The sequence below is a fragment of the Pogonomyrmex barbatus genome, unplaced genomic scaffold (genome assembly GCF_055798465.1).
Source record: "Pogonomyrmex barbatus isolate J1 unplaced genomic scaffold, ASM5579846v1 scaffold9, whole genome shotgun sequence".
Classification (NCBI taxonomy): domain Eukaryota; kingdom Metazoa; phylum Arthropoda; class Insecta; order Hymenoptera; family Formicidae; genus Pogonomyrmex; species Pogonomyrmex barbatus.
This window is the reverse complement of record NW_028297193.1, coordinates 5,430,963-5,458,077: the sequence shown is the minus strand read 5'-3', so window position 1 is coordinate 5,458,077 and position 27,115 is coordinate 5,430,963. Positions and strand designations below refer to the sequence as shown.

Here is a 27,115-nt window from a genome sequence, read left to right as displayed (position 1 = left end):
ATAAATGCATATATGTATATATGTGTATGACATTTAATTGTGTTGTTCTAAACGCGATTATTGCGATAAATATCATGCCTCTGTAATCGAAAGGATAATATGCCTGCCCGGTAAGCGGGAGATCCAGGTTCGATTCCTGGCTGAGGTGATATTTTTCGGAAAAATAATAATTGCGAATTTTCACAACTGATTCGTGATCGGACCTCGCCGTGACGTCTCTCTTCTTATTTGGAATATTAATGGAGAAAATACCATCGAAAAGCATACTAAAATACACACACACACACACACACACACACACACACACACACACACACACACATAATATGTATATATTCTCGAATCCTCACGACCTCTAGAGCGATGTTGGCCTCTCACTCGAAACTTTCCGATTACGCGATGATTATCACCTTTCTAGCATTTTTCGCGAAATGTTGAATGAATTATTGAAAAAGTAGCACATTCTCTTTTGCATAATACTAAATGAACGTAAAATGTACATGTTATATTGCAAAACTCTCGTAATCGTTGCACGTGGCAGAGAAAACGGCTTACGTGTAATTAGTTTCTATCACGTGCAGCTGTTCATCTAATAATGAGATGAACGAGTAGCTGCCGCTCGCGATTTCCATCGCGAATAATCACGTGGAAGCCGTGGTGATGCTGACGTGCAATTCTCGTGAAACCGATATTATCGCGCGACATCCGCACTTTCGATACAGCTATTTGATGTCGTCTATATTATTCAGGGAAAAATCACGCGCGAGTTTAGTCGCGACATTATTATATCAATTTCTTGCGATATCACATCAATAACATATGCATTGCGACACGCGTTGTTTACACGTACTATTATCACATGATTATCGCAGAAATTGCGTCAAAACGTGGCGATTTATATTGAGCTTACAGCAAACAATGCTTGACATTTCTGGATTGCACGATCAAGATTAAACATAGAAATTCATTTAAATTATCTTTGCAATTTCAATTTCAAGTTTAGATATGTCATTCGCATTTTATATATTGCTTACTAGCAACTTACCTTACTCTTTACAGTTGTTTTTTTTTTTCTAATAAAATTTATCCGTAAATAATAATTGCACTTAAACGCGATGAAATAGCATGTAGAGCACTTGATGTATGTTTTACGCAGGAATTTGTGCGTCTCGTAATTCAAATTTTTAATTCTTATATTAAACTATTGAATCGTTTCGTTACGAAAATTCTAGCACAGAAAAAAATCAAGCTTTTTGTCGCATTATTGTCAGCTAGTATATATTTTTCTCCTGATTTAGAATATGTTATTAAATATCCGTCACGCGATTTCTTAAATTCATTCACTAATATTCTGTGTTGCGCGTTGCTTGAACATTGTCATTTTCGAAAAACATCTTGACAGATTGATTTGTCGTCGTAATTTCAGGCCACGCTACTCTCTCGATAATATTAAGATTAAATATTAAGATTAAAAATCAAAGTTATTCGATCGCAGTGTCTCAATGCGATTTACACTGTCCGTAAATCGGTCGCGACGCTTCGTGACAAGGGCAAGTCCCGAAATTTCAAAATTTCTGCCGGATATATTCCGAACACGCGATCACTTCCGGTTTATGTAGCCGAACGAACAGGATAATCCCGCGAGCAGCCGCCGATTCAGGATCTAGCCGAGCCGCGACTAAATTTGTCCGCGCAGTTTTCATTCAATCGTCGCCGACTGTCCCGGCGCTCATTAACAAATCGCGTTAATTATGGCCTCTCTTATCAGCTGACGCGGCGATTGGACGGCTTCGTAGATGCGGTGGGACGGGTTAAAATCCAAGAGGGACCAATCGGGGCCGACTGGTCGATCGGATATCGGGGCACCGCGAACGAGAAAATAACATGTTTGGCTCTGTCGGCAGGGCTTAGGAATCGAAATCGCCTCGGTTTTACTTTTTTTACCTTTCCCCTCCCCCGGTTTTTTTTTTTACTTTTTTGTGCTTGCACCGGCGGCCGGCCGACTGGCGCTGGCTATTTCGTGGGAGCGATCGTTTACGGGATAGCACCGAACAGTTCAGATTATCGCAAATCAAATTCACGAAGAGGACGATTTATCCGTCGGTCTTGAATAAAAATGTTACGCGATGTTACATTTGTAATAACATCGATTTGTATATTTATGAAGACAAGCAAAAAAAAGATACTCGAAAAATTAAAGCATAACTATGACAATTAAAAAAATATGCATAGCTATATAATATATAAAAAAAAAATAAAAATATGTTACAAGACGTTCAAGCACAAATTGACAAATCAGATTGGTTTTTGCAAATTTAAATTGCTGATTTAAGCCTTGAAGTAAGAAGTTCAATAGTAAAGTGGAATCCCAATTGTCTCACAATGCTGAATGAACGGATGTGCATTGGAAGCTTTTCAAGTATATAATTATGAATAACAGTGTATTGGGAATTTTTTTTTCCCATGAAAAAGCGACACCGATTCAGTTGAAAAGCGAGCGACATATGATAGCATCTGAATGTATGTAGATACATGGACAGAGGTCAAACTTACATACTTTTTTAAAATGAAAAGCAGAAGGTAGCCTGAACATCTCAAATACGCAGCTGCATTTAATCTGGATTGTAGATCATGCATAGAATAAAAGTAAAAATGCATATAAATATTAACTTCTCAGATAGAATAAAATTCTCGAGTGAAACTTGCGATCTGAAGAGAAGAAGAAAATTATCCTCTGATTGAACATTTAGGATCAATTTCACAGGCATCGTTTAATCTTAGCTCATTATTTGTTCTTATCCTCCTTTTTATATCGGTATCGTAAAGACGAGGTCTAAAAAAGTTTTAAAAAAAAGTTAACTTCAATTAGCTAACTCTAATCTTCTTAGATTCTTGGAATAATGCGAAAGGTGAATTTAATTCGATGATTATTGCTGCAAATTGTTGTAATTTTACTTTTGCATTGATAAAATTGTACAAACCTAATACAATTATAAAAGTAAGTAAAGATGATGTACTAATAATTCGATTGTAATTCAATTTACGCATCCAATTTTATTGAACTTTAAAACTTTAATGAAATTTCTTTTTTTATATTAGTTCACCTTTAAAGCGTTGACTTATGCTCTCTCCAGAATAATCGATTCAAATATATACAAAGTCACGTTCTCCTTCTTAGTTATCTGAATGGTGGCATCGCACTGTTCAAGTCATTAGTCTACCTAAGCTTATGTTAATTTTCTTCCCCTTTTAAACTTATCCCGTGTTTGTTCGATTCGAGCCGCACGATAAAATCACCTCGGAATACGCGACACACCTTTTAACATCAATGAGAGACTGAAAAATAGCCACGTGAATCCACAAGAAGAATTTAAGCGGTGCAATAAACATAAGAATACTAAGATTATTAAGATAAATTTATCCCGCTAGGGGAGGCGTGCTTCTCAAATAAACGCTCTCATCACCGAGGGGTTAAAAAGATTCACCCTTCGGAAGACCGGCTGTCACGTGAGGAGTCGTCGTACAAACGAGTGTCGTGACAGCGTGAACGACAATCTTCCGAGTATAATGGCGACTGATCGAAGGATCAGAGATCTTTACCCCGAGGGCATCAACAGCCACCCTCGAGGGAGCCGTGGGCGAGAAAGGTGGAGGGGGGGGGGGGCGACTTCGTGGACCGTCGCGATACCATCTGGACACAGCGGGATTAGGCGCGTAGGAAAGGCGTTATCGACGAGATCTTACGGATGGATCGAGACAGGCGGACCGGCGGGTTTCAGGAGAGAGAGAAAAAAAAAAAGATGCCCTTACATCAGATTAAGACGCGGATCTCGGGCGCGGATCTTCCGCGATCCCCCGCCGGAACGAATCGCGGCGGTGCCGTGCGATACCGGGCGGAGAAGCGGAGCACACTCCTTCGCCGGAACCCTCACACGCCCCCTCGTTCCCCGGATCGATCCCGGACGATTTACGGCGGGGTTCGATTTTTGATCAACGATCAAGAGGACCACGCGCGCGCGAGCGCTCTCTCTCTCTCTCTTTCTCTCTCTCTCTCTCTCTCTCTCTCTCTGTCTCGCCTCGCCTCGCGATGTCGAGCAGTATTTCTTCGGCCGCGAGAGAGGGAGATATTAACCCTCTTGGACGGCTTTTAACACTTGGTACTCGCTGATTAATGCCGGCCGTACTTTTCCGTGTAAAACGCGCGAACTGAATTTATCGCGTTCGGAGCGAGGCTCGGATTGTACGGGACGACGCTCGGGTCGATTCGAAACGCGAGCGGCAAGCAAATCTGCTCGATTCTGTTCGTGCCGATTTATTTTTAGCTCCGAAGAAGAAATTGTGTGTCTTTGTTTTAATTTATCGCACTTCAGTATTTGCGAATACTAATAAAAAGTATGCAAAAACTGAATAACGTTAAACAATTTTATAGTTGAGTCAGATTAATATGTCTTAACGACATAATATCGTTAATTAAAGTTATAAATTAATGCACGCGGAATTATAGTTATGTTATATAATAATTTTATTAGGAAAAGTGCAAAAAATATTACAAAAAAGTTATTTGCTCTCGGTCAACGTCGAGATATCTCGGGCAAAAAGTCTATTAAATATTAAATTTATTATCTTCTACTTCAAGCATTCTATAACAATCAAGTAATTGCGATTCGCGCGTCATCTTATGACGTGTGAAATCACAATTATTCATTATCGTGAATGTTTCTTACAACATACGAATAATCTCGTTGTAATCGCGCTGTTTTATGTGCAGAACTGAATTGGAATGGCGATTAGGAACGAGGTTTCGCAGCTTGCTGAAATTTTCTGAAATTGCGAGAATTTGTGGTCTTTCGATCGCGACGGGGACGAGAGAGACCTCGAGCACTTTGCCGAGCCGCGACAGCGAGAATTCCCATGACGCGCGGAAAATTAGAACCGCGCGCGCGGACGATGAGATTATACGGCGCGGTAGATAGGTAGGCATTGGCCATTGTTGTGTGCCGACGAAAATTACACTCTTCAAAATCCATTGTATCAGATTGCCGGCCACGCCGGTAGATTTTTTCTGCGTCGTCCTCGTCGTCGCAGTCGTTCCCCTCGTATATTGTTCCTCCTTCAGACATCCGTTTTTTTTATACATGTGGCCACTTCATGTGACGTCACGTTGTATCCTCCGGTTATATCGCAATTTTTTTATATGACGAGACATTTGTTCTCTCCAGTTTTTTTTTTTTTTAAATTCTTTCTAGTTTGTATTTCTTTAAATGGGGAAGACAAGAGACCAAATGTGTGTGTGTGTGTGTGTGTGTAAATTTATATATATAATATATAAACAATATATTACATGTATAAATATTATATATATATATATATATATAAAACAAAAATTCAAAAATTGGAGGATTCCTAAAGAAAAAATTTATTAAATCTTTGTTTCTTAATTTCGTTACACATAGCGAAAAGAAAACATATTTCTGTGAAAATAGCAAATAAAATTCAACAATATAACTCAAAAATACCAAAATACCAAATGCATATGCATATATGCATTTCAAGTTATATTGTTAAATTTGATTTGATTTTTTTCACAGAAGCATAGTTTCTTTTCGCTATGTATAACAAAATTAAAAAGCAAAACTTTAATAAATCTCTTCTTCAAGAATCTTCCCATTTTTTTTAATTTTCTGGTATCAAATATATTAGTTTAGCGAGCGGAAAGTAAAAAAGGAAAGTAAAAAACTCTGAGTTGCCAATGAGAGCGCTCTTATTTTGAACGTCTTGACTGATTTAATGTCGGGTTTTTACTTCGCGCCCATCGGACGATAATACAGATACGTATGCGTGTAAACGAGGGCGATATAAAAATCGAGAAAGCAAAGTCATTGAGATAGTGTCGGGCATAAATGTCTTCTTGCGAGTATCTGGAGCAGAGATAAGCACCGCGGAGCCTAGAGATGGGATATACAGTTCCGTTAAGACGGCTCACTGGCTCCATCGGCTATCCGGTTCGATAAATCGACTTTGCGGTAAAAAATTCGCGTAAACACCGATTTCGCGAATGGCGAGCTTGCAATAATGCCGGCCAGAACGCTAACTTCCATTATCAAATTTCGTCTCTCTCTCTCTCTCTCTCGCCTTCTCGTTCAAACCGGAGAATTTTATCTCCGTGATACGCAAGTAGCAATTATTCTGAAAACGAACTTATACTCACTCTACGAGCACTCAAAAACAATTTATAATCTGCCTGTAATCCGCTCTCTCGGCCATTTATCTAAATTCCTAAAATACCGCGTCGCAAAATACCGTCGAAATCCGTATCGATTGTATTAATAATTCAGTAAAGCAACACGTAGCTTCCTTTCGCTAAATATTTAAATTGCATTTAAAGAGAATTAACATTTTTTTTTTTTTACATATTTTTGTTATCTTTTTTAATTCTTTATTTAAGAAGCTACAAACAAAATGACATAAAACATAAATTGATATTTCAACTTTCTACAAATGTTTATCCACCTTAAAATAATCTCCCTTAGATTATCTCATCCATGTCGAATATAATTTAATCGTGATTTAAAATCGTCGGCGCGACAGAAGGGCGGATGAAATTACGGCGATATTCATCGATCGAAAATCAGCGATGAGTATACACAATTATCGAGGGAGGTGGACAGAGAAGAGTTAGACGAGAGGAAGCGATTCCCGTCTCGGGTAGAATAAAGAAGATAAAGAACGGAGGGAAAGGGGTCTGAGAAAGCGAGAGGGAGGCAAAATGGCGGGGACCTTCGTGACCGTAATCGGCCGACCGGGAGGAGGCCGCTCAGTTCGAGCCACACGGAAATCCACTTGAAAAGTAGCCATTACCTTAATTATTGGTCTTTCTAAGAGGCCGAGGCTCGGGATACGCGGGGACTCCGCGTATTCGGTACCAGTCATCGAGGATCCCTCAGGATTACCTGCCCGACGTTTATTTCCCGCCGAGGAGTCGAAATACGGAGACATAGCTTCGACTTGCATTCGTTTAGAAAAGTTGTGCCTAAACCGTTCCCAAACCCGTCTTATTTATCTCTAAACAAACTGCGGGAAAATAACGACGATCGCACGAAGCAATCCGTGACGTTTTTGAGTCGAGGAAAACTTCGCGATCACGTCCTCTTGCAATTTTGGCTCGTTCGAAGGGAAGTAAAGAAGTTCGTAAAAAATTCCGTTTATCAATCGAAGATATATCGATGTCGCGGATGTTGAGGGGAAAAGAACGGAGGAGGTTGAGGCCAATTAAATCGACGGAAATGAGGGGAGTCACGGCGAGGAATAAATCGCGACGAAGTTGTACATTCGCGCGAATTAATTGCAATCGACTGCGGGTATCCCTTCGATCGGGAACGGGAAAGCGAGGTAATTAAAACCAAAGTGGAATTCGTATAAATCGACAGCGTCTCGGGTCGTAGTAAGGAGGAAGGAGGAAAAGAAGAGGAGGAGGAGGAGGGGGAGGGGGAGGGGGAGGGGGGAGGGAGATCGATGAGCCGGGAGTAGATCGATCTTTAATAACCGCGTATCGGAGCGTTCACGGAGCCGGCTCTTCGAGAGCGGAGACTCTCCAAAACGATCAACGAAAAAGCCCCGATCGAGCAAGGCATCGCTCACTTAAGGAATTAGCGGTAATGGCGGTGCAGCGCCGCGCAAGTTTGTTGCACGCTATTTCATAATGTAACGCTATCGAAAGCAGGAAGGAGGGAGAGAGTGGATCCACGGGGGTAAGTTGGTGCGCACCGCTGGTAATTCATGATGCTTTTGATGCACGGGTCGATCAGCCGGGCCGGAAGATGGAGAACCGATGCGAGTTCCGAGCGAACTCTCATTTTTTTTTCACCGTTGAATTTTGTTCAGTGCCGCCCTCCCATCTGTTTTTAGTGTCGCGAAGTTTAGCGAAGCTCTATGCGCGATTGAGATATAATCTACCACAGAAGGAATAATTTCGCTTAATTCATTTTAGTTAATTTTTCGTATCTAGTTAATTTTCACTGCGACGGTAAAACTTTGTTTTTTTTTTTTTTTTAGTGTAGCAATTCTAATAAATCCAATCTGTCAAATTTTTTCTACTTTTATCCGCTGACACGCGCACACGCATGAGTGCGCGTGTCTTATGAGGAAGGTACACGCGAGAGGCGTAAACGGCGTGCGATTCCGCAACTGACAGCGAACAAACGCCGATTTATCCACGATCCTCGTCCTTTTCAGGCTATAATTTTACGGACCTGGGCATACCAGAAAGCTTTCTTATCCGTTTCTTCGTCCCTCTATCTCCTTCGCGCGACGATTACTCGCAGAATGCACCCTAGGCACGTACACGCACGCGTGCACGCATGGCACGCACCGCTCATACATTTATACATACACGAGCGTAATTATGTTTGCGCGATCCTGGCGCAGTTATTTATTTAAGCGTGCAAAAGAGCCGTGGCCATTAAACGGATGCCTCGCGAATCACCCTCTTTCCACGCAATGTCGGCATTCTAATGGCCGGCAATCCCGCCGGCGGTCTCGAAGATAGAGCAGACTTCGTATCGCGGAAACGGCGAGGGTATCTCTTCTGGATGCTGTTCTATTCTATTAGTTTTAGAGACTTATAAATATTTCAAGTGCACAGAAAAAAGTCTTAAATCGAGATAAATATTCTCATATATAAATAAGAATATTATAATTTTTTTTTAAGAATTTTAATCTTGATTTCATTGAATTTGTATTGATGCAAGTATTATTTTTAAAATTTTTTCTAAGAAGATCATAGCATTTTTGCTTATATATGAGAATATTTATTTATCTTAATTTAAGATTAATTTTTTTTTCTGTACATGCACATTCGTTTTACTAAACTACTAAAATCATTTACGCAATCTTCCGGGATCTGCATTTGATGCATCTTCGAAATTAAAATCGCGAATTATGACACAACTTAATACATATATCGGTATCTATTAATAAATATTAGGCTGAAAAAAAGAGATATCGTTCCGAAAGGATTAAAGATTGCTCCAATTTAAATGCTCTTTTTTTCGCGAGTGAGGCTGGTGGCAGCGCGAAGATTTCCACGTTCATTAGCATGATGAATGATGGCCGCGCGGGAGAACGTTGCGGAAACTCTAATGCGCGTTAAAATGGAGTCTACTCCAGTGTCTCGAAACACGAGGATGTTACCGCGGACGGATGTAACCGAGATGCCCGGTATCGGGCATCGCTATACCGTATATAATACATACACGTCGTCTCGCGGTCGCGGTCTCCTCCAGCCTGATTATCCCGATGGAGATCCGTATCTGGTGGTAATTAGGCGTCTAATTAAACCGGTTAATTAATCACTAAACGCGCGTCTGCGGGACGCAGACACGACGTATGGCCTCCGCGATCCGATCGCCGGCATTTAGAGATCGTCGTGCAAAAAACACATACGCGGTAGAGATCATCCATTAGATCGTATTTCTGTGTGTGCCGCGTAATTAATTAATAAGCTCACTCGCGCTCTCGACGGTGAAGACGACCGAGTATCGTTCGACTAAACGGAAATCGCTCGCGTTGCATTCGTGGAATTACCACCGAGCTACTGTGAAAGAACAATCGACAATAATGCCTTTATCCATTCGACCTGGCGTCGGTCCCGCAAACTCTCTTTTTCGTCGATGGGCGCGTCGATGTCCCAGCATCAATGGGCCCCTGTCTCTCCTACATCATTTATCGATCTTTCGCGTTTCTTCTCATGGAAGGGCTTTTCTGCGGAGAAACGACAGAATCGCCTCGTGGTTGATCTGATTCGGATAAATCGATCAAAAACACGAATATACAGATCTTAATAACACTGATAATTAATTATTCGTGTATTCGACACGGTACGCTTAATATATATATAATTAATAATAATAATATACATACTTTCATTCAATTACATTACATTCAATTAAATTAAAATTAAAATCACATTTAATTTTATTTCAATAAAAATTGCAATTTAAACCTTAAATTGAAACCTTTCCGACATTTTCGTCTTTACAAGTAACATAGAGCTTGCACTTGTAGAGGAATTCAAGGCCGTTCACGTTATTCGTTTAATTCACCTGGCAAATCGTTTGCGCCACCCGGACGGAAAAAGACGATGGGCGGCAATGAAGCAAGTTCGAGCTGACGGCGATTAGGGCGATTCGAGTACAGATAATTAGAAAAACGCACGTGTTCATTACCGGTGCATGTGGGCGATGTCAGTTAATCAGTACGGCCGCCACGGTTTTATTGGTCACTCAGCATCGATTTATGACATGCAATACGTGACTTGGCAAAAAGACTGTCTCGTTCTTGTATCTTGTATCTCCGGTATCTTATCTACTATACAAAATATTCTGTATACATCGCAGTATTTCTCATTGGTGAAGCCTCCGATCGATTTATTTTTAGCTTTTAACTTATTAACATTCGATTTAAAATAATGGCCTACCCTTTGAATATTTTTGAATACATTTTTTTATGTTTTTCTTAAAGCAAAGCGCATTTAAAAGTGAAAAAAAAACTGTATATTTACAGATAGAAAATTTTGCGCCATTAATTTGGACTAAAAATTTTTATATAGAAATATGAGCGAGAAAAGGAATGCTTGGTACATTTATAATAAATAATATAAACGTGTTTTTCATTTCATTTTTGAGATTTTATAATAATGTCAAATTAATCTGAAATTAGATTATTTTAAAACATTTAATATTAACACTTTTTCAAATTGTTAGTAATAATCTTTCAATCAAACAATTTCTATAAAGTCAATTCTAATTCTATTCATATAAAAAATCTATGATAGTAAGAAAATGAGTAAGAAAATGAGTAAGAAAATGTCTAGAATGTTGCAAATAAATTAAGATATATAGCGACAATATATAAATATATTTAAATATATTTAGTCTTGTGATAAATAAATTGTGTCGAAATAAAATATAATAAAACGTCACATAAAAACAATATCAAAGGGTTGGGAAATCGCGATTGGATGCCGGAAGCATCCAAGCAATGAAAAATTGATCGTCGTATCATTTACAGCAGTCGGGAATTCTGTCGATGATAAGAGTGTCCGACTGATGACGTCGGGCTCGTTGCCCGGCACATCGTCGTTATCGCGACGGACGATTTGATTTCTCGGTCGATTTCTTATTTTGCTTCCTCGTAAACATAACGTCGCTGTCGCTCGCAACAATTTATCTGTTTTCCTTTCCGCGATACGAGTCGCGATCGGCGCGAAATTTTCCACTGTCCGACGGAGGCTGAACTGCTCCCCTGTTGCAAATAATGGGGCACGATAACTATAGCTGTGCCGACAAACCGTCAAACATATACTTATACACACGCATATACATATTGCAGCTTAAAACATCTTCGTTTATCGTGAAAAATTATTTTCAACGCAATGATAATTCTTAACGGCCAGCAAATTGATCGAGATAATTAAATAATATATTTAAGCAAAAAATTGATACTCTTCACGATCGAAAATATTGTCAGATAAGATAAAATAAAAAATTAAGAGGGGCATAAAAATCTCTGACTAATCAAATATATGGACTCAAATTTTTTTTTTTTTTCAAGATACCATACATATATTGTAAGCTGTTAATATTGACAGTCACACGGTAGGTGTGTACTGTAAAATATATTATGAAATTCGAGAAACGAGAACAGAGCCGGGAGTCGAGTCCCGGAGGGTCGATTCGGATTTTCATGCCGAAGGAGGAGGATTCCTCCGCACACCGGGGACTATTAAATTTATGGCTCTCCCCTCGTCGAAGGGAGAGACGATAACATGCATAATAAGCGCGCCCAGATAACGGGTGACGCATAAGTTACGGCCTCGCGATAAACGAGGCCCATGCATACTCTGGAAGGTTACCCATAGTCGATGGTTTAAGGACCACGGGCCACTTACACCATCTTATATTACACCCAGGAAATTCTTTTGAAATATTATATGGTGGATTTCAATGGATCTCTCAAACAGGTAGACAACACGCGCACATCATCAATTCAGTTATTCAGATTAATGCTTGCTTGATAGTAATAATTTAATTAATTATATATTAATAGCAATTTTTAATTATAACATGTGCTAAACTAAAATAAAAAACGAATCAATCTCGAATAGAAATATATATATGTATATATTTTCGAGATTGATTTGTTTTTAATTTTAATTAATATTATATTATATATATATATATATATATATATATATATATATATATATAGACTGTATTGTATTGTTACGTTACGTCCACGAAGAGATGCAATTGTATAAACATAAACGAATGATATTTATAGATTATATTTAAATTATATGTTGTATTTTCTTTATAATTGATGCCATCCGCTTTTAAGCAAGAATATTGACATTTACTTTATTTGGTCGAATACAACTTCCTGAAGCGTATCTGAGAAAAATATTCCCTCGCTTAATTTAACATGTAAATTATCAGCAGCACTCGTGTTTTCAGCGAATGCAACAAAGGACTGCTCCGCGACGTAATCTGTCATACTGCGTGCGAATGTCAAGATACTCAATAATCAATTATTATATATTGACGATCATGCATTGCATTGATCATGCTGCATTCTGACAGATCTGCAACTTTGTGATATAAATATAGAATAAGCTTTCATCAATTTTTAATTACGAATTTGCATTCGCTGATCATCAATTAATTATTCGAAGTATTGCACATCAGGTTACTTATATGTAATAAAATTGCAAACTTTCATCATAAAGAGATGCTTACGAGGTGTTCTTATATATACCAGCGAAGTGGTATGCGATTGCAATAATTAAACACGATGTCTCTTATATCACATCTTCATCGAACGTCGGATTTAGAAATGCAAGCAGTAGAACGTTCATTATCGATAATGAACCTGCTCGATTAACACGATGCGTCTTTATTATTCGCTCTGTAAATAATAACCGATCATTATCTATCCGAGCAATCCTACTCTCATTCGTATTTTTTTTTTTTTTTTTTTGTGAAGAAGACTGAAGGACTTACATGCGTGAGACCTTTTTCATCTTTCCTTATAAAAAAAAAAAAAAAAAAAAAAAAAAAAAAAAAAAATAATAATAATTGTTAAATTCTCAAACCTCTTTGAAGAATGTGAAAAAAGAAAGAAAAAGAGGATAATGTTGTATTTGTGGATATTTTTTCGATTCGAATATATTTGGGATTTAACGTCTCCATTCGACGCGTGAAAAAAGAGAAAATAGATTATCGACGGTGACAATGCCGAATTAGATATGTATCTGGGCGGAATTCACGAGTTGCCTCGTCGCACATCTTAATCGCGGAAGTTCTTTCTCTTTCTCTCGCTCTCTTTCTCTCTCGGTGTCTTCGCGAAGCTGCGGCTTATCCGTTGCGCTTATCTTTGTTCGCCATTGGAAACTATCGGCTGGTACAGAGACTGAGACTCCGGGCGATCTCTGAAAAACGCGGTCTGCTTTCCCGCTTCCCCTTTATCCCTCATAGGTCTTCGTCTTCCGCCATTCGATTTATCACGGAGCTCGCCACACCGGTTTCCGCCCAGTTTATCCGCTTAATTTATTTTCCGTATCTCTTGAAATCTTAATAACGCGCGGCCCGAGCTCGGAAGCACAGGAAAACCGGAGAGAAAGAGAGAGAGAGAGAGAGAGAGAGAGAGAGAGAGAGAGAGAGAGAGAAAGAGAGGACTTACCTTGCGGATTTCTGCGGATAATACTGTCCCCTCAGGCGAACTGACACGTTCCCGCCGCCATGGTCAACGGGTACTTCCGCCTCTTTGGCCGCGCATCCGACGCGCTTCTATCGCGTGCCTCGCGGGATGCTGCTGAAAGAGTAAATGCAGGAGGATGGTTAAGAGAAATCCGATTTAAGAAAAATCGCATGCACTGAGAAAAAAAACTTTCTTTAGATTTCTAGAAGTTCTATTTGTTTGCCTTGAATTTAATTAACTTAAAACAATAAATATAATTTATTTATGTTAAAATTCATTTTGTTGAATTCATATAAGAGATTCATTTTGTTGTTTTATCAGAATATACCATGTTGTTTAATAGAAAAAAATATTATTATTTAAAAGAAATAAAATTTATCTTTGAACTAAATAATACTTTGTTTGGCTAGATTAAATATTGTTTCAGTGAAAGAAAGAGATTTTTTTAATATTGTTAATGCATATAATAAAAAGCGTTATTTTTTCAAATAATTTATTAAACAAATATTTTATTTGAAATAAAGCTATTTATTATTTGAAAAACCAAACAATCGAATTTGTTGTGAATTAATAATTGGTGTGTTTGGACTATTTCAAAAAATAAACTTTAAATCTAATAAAATTTATTAAATCCAAAGTAATGGATCCAAAATAAGTCCACGTTTTTTCTGTGTGTGTGTGTGTGTGTGTGTGTGTGTGTGTGTGTGTGTGTGTGTGTGTGTGTGTGTGTGTGTGTATAAATTTTCGCAATAATAACATCGAAAGTATAGAAAAATACATGCATTTAAGTAAATATTACTTGTTTCAAATATTTCAAAAGTTTATATATTCGCAAATCTGTCATAAGTTCATCATAAATGTTAAAAGTATTCAAAATATATTCTGAATCCTAGCAAGTGTAAGATTTAAATAAAAAATATCAAATTAAACTAAAAAAATCGATTTATTTATCAAATATTCAAATATACTAAATCTAATTGTTCTTCGATAAAATTAATATAATATTCTTTAAAAGAAAATAAATTCTCTTTTTGAGTACATGATAATGAGTTTTTCTAAAATTTGTGATATTATATTTTAAGTATATTTTAAGTATATTTTAAATATATTTTAAGTCTACTATTAGAAAAATATCCTTTTATTAAAGATATTTAAAAAAAGAAAAATAAATTAAGTAATTATTTTTCTTAGCAATAGACTGATATATTTTTCTGTATGAACCCCCTATTACTTATTATGCATATCTTTTTGAACAATAAAAAGTTATAATGTATAATAAAATTTGTTATTTTTCGTATATAGCTACATCATTAATAGTGGCTAATATAATATAATATAATATACAAAACGTGACTAAACGTGATAAAAAATGTGACTAATAGCGGTCACGAGTTATGAGGGTCGCGCAAACGAGAGAGCGATAAGCGAGATCATATATCTTTCATTTCAAATCTAGCTATCATGCAATAGTTGAAAAAAAATGTCTGCGATGAATTGTCCCTTTGGTACTTTTAGTTCATGTACACGTATCTATAATATATTTATCACTGATTATAAGCTTAAGAAGATCTTATCGTGACATTTATATATTTCTTACTTATAAGTTTTTGCCGACATTTGACACAATGACTTGAAAAAGTCAACGATCTCGAGGATCTCAAAGAATTGTCAATTTAGTATTTTATATCCTCCCTCTCACTCTTAAAAAAAAAAAAAAAAAAAAAAAAAAAAAAAAAAAAACAATGCAGCTGTTTTAAAACTAAATGTGGAGATCGCGCACCCGAGCACATCGTTTAACAACTTTTTGCTCCATTATCAATCAGGAAACTTAGTAACTTAATTTATGCTCAAGATAAATAAAAATGACATATTTATTTATGATTACAACTGCCTAAACTATTTGGCTTCATTATTTATTATAAAGTAATTATATCAAGTTATTGAATATTCAAGTACGATTACAAGTGTGCAAATAAATATTCCAAATATCAAATCTTCAATGATTTTTTTTTATCATTGATTGAATAATTTTAAATGAACACAATGTAGCTCTGCATAAAATAAGCATACTATTTAATAACAAGATTCCTCGAAATAAAGGAGTGCAAAAAAATTCATGATATAAATATTCAGGAACTAAAAGTTACGATGCAGACTCTCTCTTGAAATGAAAATATGCAAATTAAATTCCTTCCGCTTTGCACATTTTCGAGGAAATCGTAAATTTGCTAAGCCGAAACGCTCGCGTGTCAAAAGTCGCAAGCTGCACCGAACTCATTGCTTATCCCTTTATTTAGCCATCTTTTAACCTCATGTTTACAACCTCTGTGTTTACGGCACAAATCATTGAAATCGTCTTAAATCCGTTACTTTATGCTGATGCTTCTATATTAGTGCACCTGGTAAAGCTCGTTTTTTTCTCTGTTAAATTAACAGTATATGTGATATCCAATTCATGTTAACTCTATATGATTTTATGCGTTATTTCAAGTTGTCGTTTCGATAGATTAACATCCAATCAGAAAAAAACGAAATTTTATTTATTATATTTATAAATTAATTTATATAAATGATAAATTTTTCCGTTCAAAAAAATCACAAAAAAATATACTTGAAATAATAATAAAAGTTGTCGAACAAATTTCATTATGGTGAACAAAGAAGATTGATAATAACAAGTAATGGCGAAAAATAATCACTCTAAAGCCTGAAATATTTCTGTCAATATTTGAAAATATTTAAATAATAAGGCAATATAAGCGTTAATTAGAGAACAATTAAATAAGGATGTAAGCAATTTAAAATCTTGATATATCAAAATAATACTTTTATGATAACTGTAAAATAGCGTGCACTACAAAGTCGGTATAGTTAGTTGAAGAATTGCCTCCACCGAGTGTTCGATTGGAACGTCATGGCAAAACGCATAGGCAATAGAAGCATGCAACGGTCGAATTAGCATACAGTGGCCGCATCTGACTGTCAGACCTCGCCGTCGTAATATTTATGAGATACAACTTCCTTCGATTGTTTGTAAGTAGCTATAAGTAACATCGTCATTCTACGTTTCTTCGACTATAATTTCATGCCGGAATCGTCGGGGAAAATTTTAAAATATGATAAAATTATTTAAAAGTCCCAAAATTATGAGTTAAATAATAAGTAAGCGAAAAACAAGCGTAACTATCGGGCGCTACGATAAGCAAAATTTATTAATGAAATAATGAAAAAACGATATTGGAAATAAAAGCTTTTCCATAACTCGTCATCAGCACACGTGAAAAATTGAAATGATGAGCGTAAAGAAAGAAATACACTACTACTAGTACACTAGTACTACGTATACACTAGTCGACGATTCTTATTGATGCGACAATGATCCTGGTAATGAATCAATTAAAATTTGCGAGACGCATTTGCGCGAGTGCGTTTCACGCACGGGATTCATCGATTACAGCGCTACTCGATACTTCTTGCCCCTTAGCTTGATCGGATGAATAATCGCGTCCTTTATTTAGACACGCTCGAGGACACGTTACTCGGATGATTTACAACTGGAGCATAAGATTTAATTTCCATCGTCGATTACCGGCATCAAGTTAATGTGTCTATTAAGAGAATACTCGTGCGGCGCGGCCGCACGAAAAAAATTCCAGTCGCAAGACAGATTGCGACATTACCCTTGATTAATGCGCGCTAGAAAATTCACGCGAGCATTACGAGCGGGATAATCGAATCGTCGCTCGATGCCGTAATCAGATCGGTTGCGTCGATTTAATAGTGCAAGCAAAGAGATTGGAGTTATGTGTAGTTCTATAAAAAAAAAAAAATCCTCCTCGTAACTCGAGACGACGCTCGCTGTTGTATTTTTCAATTTTTTTTTATCGTGAAACTAAATTTTTCTTTTTTTTCTTATGACGCAAATTTAAATTTATTTCTATAACAATTTTGTTATCAAGTCATATTTTACATTCGTATATGTGCAATGATCTTTATTTATAAAAATTTATAAAAATTCCGAAAGGTATTTTACGTCTGTCAAATTCATTGTAACGGCTTTAAATAATTTTCTACGGCTCTCTTCTAATCCAAACGAATGAACACGAATAAACAATTTGCTTTGATAGCATCGCTCGCACTCGTTGAAGCGAGTTGTTTATTCGTATTTCGCACTGGCTTGCACTGGATCCGGTTTCCAGAAAAATAAAAGAAATTATATTTGATATCTCCAAGGCCTCTAAATGCTTAAAATTTTTATATGAACGATATACACAACGTGATACACAAAAGCGTTCTTAAAAATTTATTATTAATTATTAATTATATATATTAATTTTTATTAATTATTCGTTATTAAAAACTCATTAAATTCTCGCTTTGTCTTATTTTTGGACAATTTCCTCTTTGTACAATTATGTTATTGTAAAGATTATGTAAAGATTATGCATTAACTCTAGTCTAATATTTAAAATATATTTTTCCTATTGACTTAACATTTTATTTCGTTCGTTAAACTTTTTTATCTATCTGTTATCATACTTTTTATTTCGCTAAACATTTCTAGGATATCTTTTTCTAATCGGAAAATTCGCGTTTCCGTCGCGTGCTTTGTCGTTTAGAATTAAGGATCGGCCGCGGCGGCTGGCGATCTGTGTACAGCGGAATTGCAGTTACGCAAAGGTGCATAGGCAATGAAATGCAAACAATGCCTTCTTAACGTGAGTTAGAACCGAACGCCGCGCGTCGTCCGCGCAGAGATGCACCTCTTCTTCGGTCGTAAACAATAATAACAATATTTGCGTCCGCGGCATACATGAAAGATGCACGCGTATCTATCTATCTATCTCCCCCCCTTTCTCTTTCTCTCTCTCTCTCTCTCTCGCTCGCTTGTCTCTGCATGTACCTTCTCGTGCACGCGAGCGCAAATGCAGCAGCGTAATAATCCTCCTGTGTACATCTAGGTGGTTCTGTGATTTGCGTTTCCAATCGCATACATTCGTGATTTGAAAAAAAAAAAAAAAAAAAAAAAAAAACTACCCGGCGCAAAGATCAGCAAAATCATCTTATTCGTAATAAAAAGAATTGTTAAAAAAATGAGACAGTGGTTCTTAAGGTGACTTAAAACAAAGATCGGATGGGTAGTCCGACGCGAGTACCGCGAGAGCGGCTTACAGCACTGTGCATTCGTGTACGTGTGTACATTTGTATATGTGTGCGGGGTGCACACAACGGCGTGGACACGCACACAACGCGCCGGTCCGCATTCCACGAGTGGAACAACCGGTACACCACGATTCAGCGGTTCTCATCCGCCAGGACGGCGCGACGTCGTCGTCGACAGGAGGAACGTTACGCAACGAACGAACGAAGAAGTCAGTGGCCCGGCAAATTCGCGGAAGATGAGGTAGCCTTCCGGGTCTCTTACTTTTCTTTTCTTTCTTTTCCTCGCGTCCCTTCGACGTGCGCGCGCGCGCGCGCCGCCGGTCGAAATCGAAAGCACAAGAAAAAAATTGAGCGATCCCTTCGATGCGGATGACAGACTCGCCTCCAAGACTATCCCGGTCGGATACTGACGGGACTGCATGATTCACTCTTGACTCACTATTACCACTTCCGTTCTCCAGATAAATGCGTTAGACGATCGAACGCTTTGGTGTATCGTCGGAAGTTGCGAGTGCAATCCAATGCAGTTGAGTGAACTTCACTCAAAAAGAAGGTTTCGCCAGAATTGTTGGTGTCCAGAATTCTAAATGTTGTAGTTAAAATGTATCGCTGATTTTTTTTTTGTATTTGTGTACGTAAAATTTATAGCAGCAACATGTAACAATATATAGCAAGAAAATTTAAGTCTCACAACCAAGTCATACAATCACTTTTATACAATCACTTATAGTGTGACTGGATATTATCTGAGTTAGGTGTCGCCGATTTTCTTGCTAAATTTGACAGATTATTCAGATATCAATTCCATGTCTGTTATCTATATTGATTAGATAGAAAACATATGCGATATCGCAGGGCTTGCTATTCATTTCAGCTAATTTTTCGTATTTAAATTCGTATTTAAATAATTTTCGCTGTGACTACAAGACTATTTTTTTCAATGATTGAGGTGTAGATGCTTGGGATATATGCATTTCTTGAAAATAACAAACAAATAAGTGAAAGTAGCTTGAAGGTTGCACAGTTAATAGCGAATGTACTTCGTAATTCCCGTTTTTAACATCCCGTGTTCATACATATCATACTTAATTTTATTAAATTTATTTATGTATAATAAGAAAGACATGAAGAGGAAACAAATATAATAAAAGCTAACATAAAACAATATTAAAATTGACATTTGCTCGATATTTCTTCGCTGAGTGAACCGCATATCACTTAATAATTTCAATTCCGAATCGCAAAACCAATCGCAAAAATTTCCAATAAAGATAAAGATAAACTATTCTCTATTATTGGATACATTTTCTGTTTTGCTTATCGAGGAATTTGCTAATTTGCTAATCGTTTTTTAAAAATAAAAAGAAAAATGAACACGCAGCCAATTCCCAGTGAGTGCACAGAGAGAACAATTTCTTTGGATTTAATAAATTTTATTAAATTCAAAGAAATTTATCTTTTGAAATAATGCAAACAAACCAATTATTGATTCAACAAATTCAATCGTTTGATTTTTTTAAATAATAAATAGCTTTATCTCATGTAAAATATTTGTTTGAAAAAATTGTTTGAAAAAAAATAATTATTTAATTTATTATTTATTAATTTATTACATGCTTAATATTAAAATAATATCAAAAATTTCTTTCTTTCACTGAAACAGTATTTAATCTAGCCAAACAAAGTATCGTTTAATTCAAAGATAAATTTTATTTCCTTTAAATAATAGTAGTCCTTTCTATTAAGCAATATGGTATACTCTAACGAAACAACAAAACTCTTAATTCACAACAAAATAATATTTAATATAAAATTATGTTGTTTAAATTAAAAAAAATTCAAGTCAAACAAATAGAATTCTAAAGCTAAAGCTAAAGAAAGCTTATTCTCAATGTCGATCTTAATCGATCTTGAAGCTGTCCATCGCGGTGTAATGTACATGATGTAACGACGGCTGTAACGCAAGAGGATAAAAATTGTTGCCCGGCAGGCACTCGCCGAATTAACGATACGCGATAGGGCAACGAAGTCACGTGTCGAGACAATTGCATTTATTGGCAATACCGATAATGTTAATGATATTCGCTATCGCGAGAGAGGAGACGGGCGCAGCGGCGCAATCGTGCATTATAGGCAAAAGCAGAATACTGCTCGGTGTGCATCCCGTTTCTTTCGGTATAGATTCCGCGAATGCACGTGTCCGCATTTATCCCTTGGATGTTACGCGTTCGCAGAACTCCGTAGCACCGTAGCGAGATGATATCGTTTGCGCGCGCGAGAGATCAGCTAGGAAATAACCGGTGGCCGGTAATCAATAATACTGCTGAGCTGAAGCTGAAGCTTTTTTTAAATCGAGCAATTCGATCTCACTTTTTCTCCCTCGCGATGAATTTAACTCGATTTTAATGGAGGCCGATCGTCACCAAATCGAACGGTATATCTCTCGTTTTTTTTACAAAAAAAAAAAAAAAAAAAAAAACCGACAACGATCGCTTTTGTTACTTTACATCGTGTAAACGTGTACAAATATCGAATGTATAAAATGTGTCTACAGGACTGGTAAAAATTCGTGCGTGCAGAGTGCAATTAGAATTTATGAATACGTTGGATCTCCGCAAAATCGATATCGCACATCTCGCGTAATGATTATCGCGTAAAAAAGTGTCTTTCGACATGCTCGAAGCGCAGCTTTTCTTTTATTACAGTGTTAAATCCGCAATGTTCATTCTCTCGTTCACCGATCGATGAAATCGAGATGGAGATCGCCGCCGAATCCGAAAAATCTCGATTTGCGGTTAAATCAAAATTAATCGAAACGCCAAGCATAAAACACGGATGAAAAACGAAATCACGTAGGAAGAAGTCGGGAGAAATATGAGAATCAGTTGGACATCAGTTCGAGCAATCTCGTCTGCAGCACGAGCAAAATAAAGATATGTAAAACATCCTAATGCCTAATCCTCGATGCCATTCTCGATCGAGCAACAATTACGCTAATTTACAATAGTAGAATAAAAAAAATTTTTTTTAGAATCTCTTCTTCTTTAATTATTTCTAAATAAAAGAGCTGCTCAGAACTAAAATAAATTGTTTAGGGAAATTAATACTAGAGTACAATAATATATATAACAGCAGAATTATCAACATTATCATTTAAATATTTTTGACATTGAGTTTGCGTAATTTTTCAAAAAATAGAAATCTCCGGAGCTTTTTCATTAAAACAGAATGTTTTGCATATTGCTAGCAATATTCATCGCTAGCACACACAAATAATTATCCGACAAAAAATTAGCACGCGATTCTATCGGGTTGTATCTAAACTCACCGGGCTGATTTACGGCCGGGCGCGACGAGGGCGCGTTGAAATTATCGTACTCCGAAACTCCGCCGCGGGGGATGGGGGCAACGGGGGTGAGACGCGCCACGTCCTAATTCCCAATTCCGTGGACCGCTCACTCTCCTCGCGGGGGGAAATTACTTCGGGGACACCCGGTGCATCTAAATTTCTGGCTTCGCCGTGCTTCGGGCTAGACCTGAACCTGAGTTTCTGATTTATGTGGGCCCCCGGGGGGAGTCCAGTTGCCGCCGAGTCTTCTCCTCCCCAACACAGACGCGCCGCGTTACATACGTGCATACGCCCCAGCGCGCCATGATACCACCGGTATGTGGAGGCACACTTGGCTCGCTTATAACTGTGTGTATATATATATATATATATATATATATATACATGTGTGTGTATATATTGTACATAGTATATAGAGTCCTCCTTTTCCTCCCTCTCCCTCCCCGAGCATCCAGTACGTAGCCACGTTTGAGATCGCGCGTGGGTGCGGATTTCTATACCCCGCGGGATGGATGCACACTCGCGACTTTCGAGCGCGACGGCCACTCGTTTGTCCGCCGTGAGAAATGAAAATCGTTGCCGAGACGTGTCGAAACGCGAAGCGCGTTGATGATCTCCATTGAGTGCTTTGATGTTAGATCGCGATACAACGGCGATGGTTAATTATTGGAATGCCACCTCGTTAGGGGATCCATACGTCGCGAGACAAGACCGGCGCGGTTATAAAAAAAAAAATGAATCGTGTACGCAAAGTACGTAATCTTACGATGGACGTCAATAAATTCCAGAAAGTTTATTAAGATAAGATCACGATTACAGAATTAATGAGATCTTCGTTAATTTTGTTAGAATTTTTTTCATGACATGATTTTTTTTTCTTTTATTTTAATCGACACACTTTTAATCTACATTCGTTTTTATAATGCAAATTAATATGCGAGTGTTATTATATTAAATTGAGAAAAAAACTTCTCTATTGAGATAGATTGAGAAACATATCGTTTAATAGTTAAACGTTGAATGCGAATTTAAAGTTACGTTGCGTTAGCGTTCAAAATCTTAAATATTGAAATATATATATTATACAAATTAAATTGATTGTCATATAAGAATGATGTTTTAGCCGCAATATAATCAAAAAGAAGTGATGTTATCTGTCGTTTTAAAGACAGCATGTACGCGTAAATACATAATGCACACGTTGCCGTATCGCGAAGTACAAGACATGATTATACTTATGCATCTTCACGTAGCAAATTGCAACATGAAATTATAGGTACACGAAGTTTATACAATAAAGATTAATGCACGCGATACGAACTCTTGCGGTAACACCGAGGGAGCCTTACGCTTAAGATAACGTAACGCTTAAACGCGGTTTACTACATGGGGGATGCACTTGCAACTTGTGCATCGCGCAGGTGCATCGCGCCTGCTGAAAAAGTAGTGGCTTAAACGGCGAAATTCACAGGCCAGTGAATAATTAAAGTTGGAATTGCTCTATGTCCTACTTTACGTGCCTGATTACTGCTAGAAACAAGGCCGTGCCGAGTTTCCAATTAAACACTCGAATGCAGTAAGCAAACAATATATTAGACTTTCTATTAAAAATGCATTGAATTTGCATACAATTTGGTACAAATAATCATCGATAAACAAAGATTTTCTGTCACATAACGAGTGATCGCTTAAAGAAAACTTGTCATTTTGAAATAATTTATATTAATTTCACTGTTAAAATTTACGTGAAATTATCTTACAAATTGTTTTAAGGTTATTTAAAGAAACACACAGATCTTTCCAAGGTAACACGATTACAAGTTCTCGCGTGAAAAGTTTAATATCTGATTAATATTTGATTAATTATTTGCAATTCACATCGACTTTGCGAATCATGTAATTTTTACTGACACACATATACGCAGTGTCCAGATGCTGCTTGCATTTTTTAACCTTGATCTGTATTCCGCATGAATTCTCTACACGCGCGTGCAATATAACAATTTTCACGTAATAAACGCACGTGCACATTTACGCGTGCGTTATCTGACAGTTTATACCCATGTTAAAGTCTCGTGTTAAATATCGCCGAGCGAATGAAATCATCATATTATATCTCGTATTAAAGGCATTTAATTAGCGGAGCATGAATCATTTAATTTCGTATCAAATATAAAGTTATTTTATTAATTTATTTTAATGCTTTCAATCTGTAATATTTACAATGCATAAGGCAGGAAAAGATCATAATTGTAAATTTCTGTATTATACATTTTGATCGAGTTAAAAGAACACGTTAAAGAAAAACATGAAATATGGACAAATTTCAGCACTTCAAAGGTGTATATAAAAATAATTAATTAAGTCTACATTAAAAATTAAATGAAGAATTTGAAAATCAATACAAAATTCAAAAGAGATGGTTACAAAAAAATAATCTTAAGCAAATAATTATATGAAATCTTTTGACAAGCGTGATAGCGATTGCAAAATAAATTTTTTTTGACTCGACTGAAAAAATTCAGCAATTAATATTGATACAGGATGTAGTAGGATGTAGTAGGTATAACAACAAGTTTGTTCTGAGTAGTGAAATCTAGAGCTTGAACTCGTACTGTACAGTCCATCCATATACGTTCACTATTCTCGGATCTCGCTAAGAGACACATTTATGTGCGGATTCATGACCGTTCGTTTTGCATGTTCAACACTATCAACACATAGAAGAGAAGCTCTCTCTGTGTATGTCTTTTGGATATATTTCTTCCACCCCCCTCCCTCCCTCTCTCTCTCTCTCTCTCTCTCTCTCTCTCTCTCTCTCTCTCTCTGCGCCTCAATTCTTCGCAGATAACCGGATTAACCTAGTCCGATGTAGAATTCCTTGGTACGCGAAATGCGGAACGTGGAAATCGGCACACGGGATTCCGCGCATTGCGCTTAAAATTCCGCCTATTCAGCCGCGGATAACGTAAATTGTTCGCCGATAGCCGACGGCTCGAAAAATTCCTGCCGATCCTCTCGGGAATACGAAGATCTCGCGTGATTACGTAGGAGATATTAAAATCCGCGATAGATGGCTGAGAATTTCGAGTTGGAAAATGGAAACTGACAATTCTACAAAATACCTCGCGTTAGTCAAAAAATAGATTCATATTCAATATGAAATTTGGAGTCGACCTTTCCGATCGCGAAAGATATCGAAGCGCTAGTAAATCGTACGTTCATCTTTTTTTAAATAAAACCCAAGTTACTCGCCTCTTGTCATATCAATTGCGTGTCTTTTATACGCAACGCGTCGTAAGACGTTTGAAAATTACTCGAAAGTTACTTAAATATAATGGTGTGTCTGCGGTGGGAATCCTTCGGTCGGACGAAAGGGCGATTCCTCGGGCAATGAATCATCGTATTCGTACGACGTATGAAGAGACACACGCGTGCACGTCGGACGTTACTTCGTCAAATTCATCGGAATATCGTCGTTCTCATCGTTGATCGCGGCACGTTAATCGATCTTCGTGCGCGGACGGAGAGCGGAGAGAAACACGGGTCCGTAATGTTATCGAAAGCCTCCATCTAAGAACCTGTCAATTGCCGCAAAGTAGCATGCACACGCGAGCGTGCGCATTCGAATTCCGACGTGCGCATAAAGAGCCAATCATTAGAGACGATTAAAGGGTGGAGGTTCACCTCGCTTCCTCGGATCCGAGGCGGGCGATTGCGAAAAAAAGGCCGTGCGTATGAAACGAACTTGAAATAGCCGCACTTGAAGTAATGAAGTGCCGGACGATCTCAGAAGGTCCACCACGTGGCGGAATGATTTAATTCGGACTTGATAAAACGGGAAGTACGAGGGAAACGAGTCAATTACCTTTCCGCGAAGTATGAGAGAAAGAGCAACCTGAAGTGATATATTCGAGGATATATCTCGAGGATATCGTTACGATTTTACGTTACGATTATATATACATTTATCAAACGGAAAAAAAAAAAGAAAAAAAAAAACTCGCCTCTCCCGACCTGCTCTCGAATCTCGTGACCGCCGCGATCGTGTTGCTGTATCACAGTTGGAGGAATTAATATCCCGCATCTTCCTCTCGTCTCGCGGCGCTTCATCTCTCGCGTCAGATCGCGGCGATGTAACGTCTAGTCAGAGTTGCTCGATCACTCGGCGCGGTAGCTCATCCCACCGCTTCCGAGTACATCGAGTACATCGGGTACTGCGGAAGATACGTCCACTCGCACGCCGATCAAAGTGATCGGGGCGGGGGACGGGGGAGGGAGGGAGGGAGGGAGGGGGGAGGGGGAGGGGAGGGGAGGGAGAAGGGTTCCCATAAAAAATTCAGCGTTTCGCCGCGTGCGCGGAGCGGACAACGAGGAAGCGATGCGGACTCGCGTATCAAATTGAAACGTTACGGAAAATGGGAGGATGGCGTTACCGTTGAGAGATCGACCGGAGTGCATCCGCTATCGCGGATGAACCGGCCGGAGAGAGGAGGTTAACCCACCCTTCTCTTTAGCTAGCCCTGTAATCGCGTCTTTTAGCTCAGTTAGACTCGACTAACTCAGGAGCCTCAGGAGAGTTCAAAGTGCCAGAGAGAAGAGGCGGCTCGTCCCCGCTGATGCGGGAGACCCCCTGATCGAGGGCGTTCCACGTGGCTTAGTCCTCCTTTGGTTTCGTAGCGATTCGCGTGCACGTCTGCAATTCGTAGGGATCCCAATTAGAATTGCGGAAGGAAGAAGAAGAAGAAGAAGAAGAAGAAGAAGAAAAAGAAGAAGAAGAAGAAGAAGACGAAAGGAAAGATAGAACGTTCGCTCGATTTCAATCGTCTAAATTTTTTAATCTTTTCT

At 37.9% G+C, this 27,115-nt stretch overlaps 1 protein-coding gene across 4 annotated transcripts in view; it reads right to left on the bottom strand.

Moving 5' to 3' along the window:
- Ntan1 (N-terminal amidohydrolase 1) overlaps positions 1 to 27,115 on the bottom strand; it is a 53,886-nt gene that overhangs the window by 12,346 nt on the left and 14,425 nt on the right. Inside the window, exons 1-2 of one of the 4 annotated variants that reach the window (XM_089084994.1) lie at positions 22,247 to 22,548; positions 13,738 to 13,869 (exon numbers count right to left, since the gene is read on the bottom strand). The gene's annotated coding sequence lies outside the window, so the exon portion shown is untranslated. Of the gene's footprint in view, positions 1 to 1,045; positions 1,892 to 13,737; positions 13,870 to 22,246; positions 22,549 to 27,115 lie in introns of those variants that run through there. The other 3 variants (XM_089084992.1, XM_089084993.1, XM_011641677.3) reach the window with 3 other exon arrangements.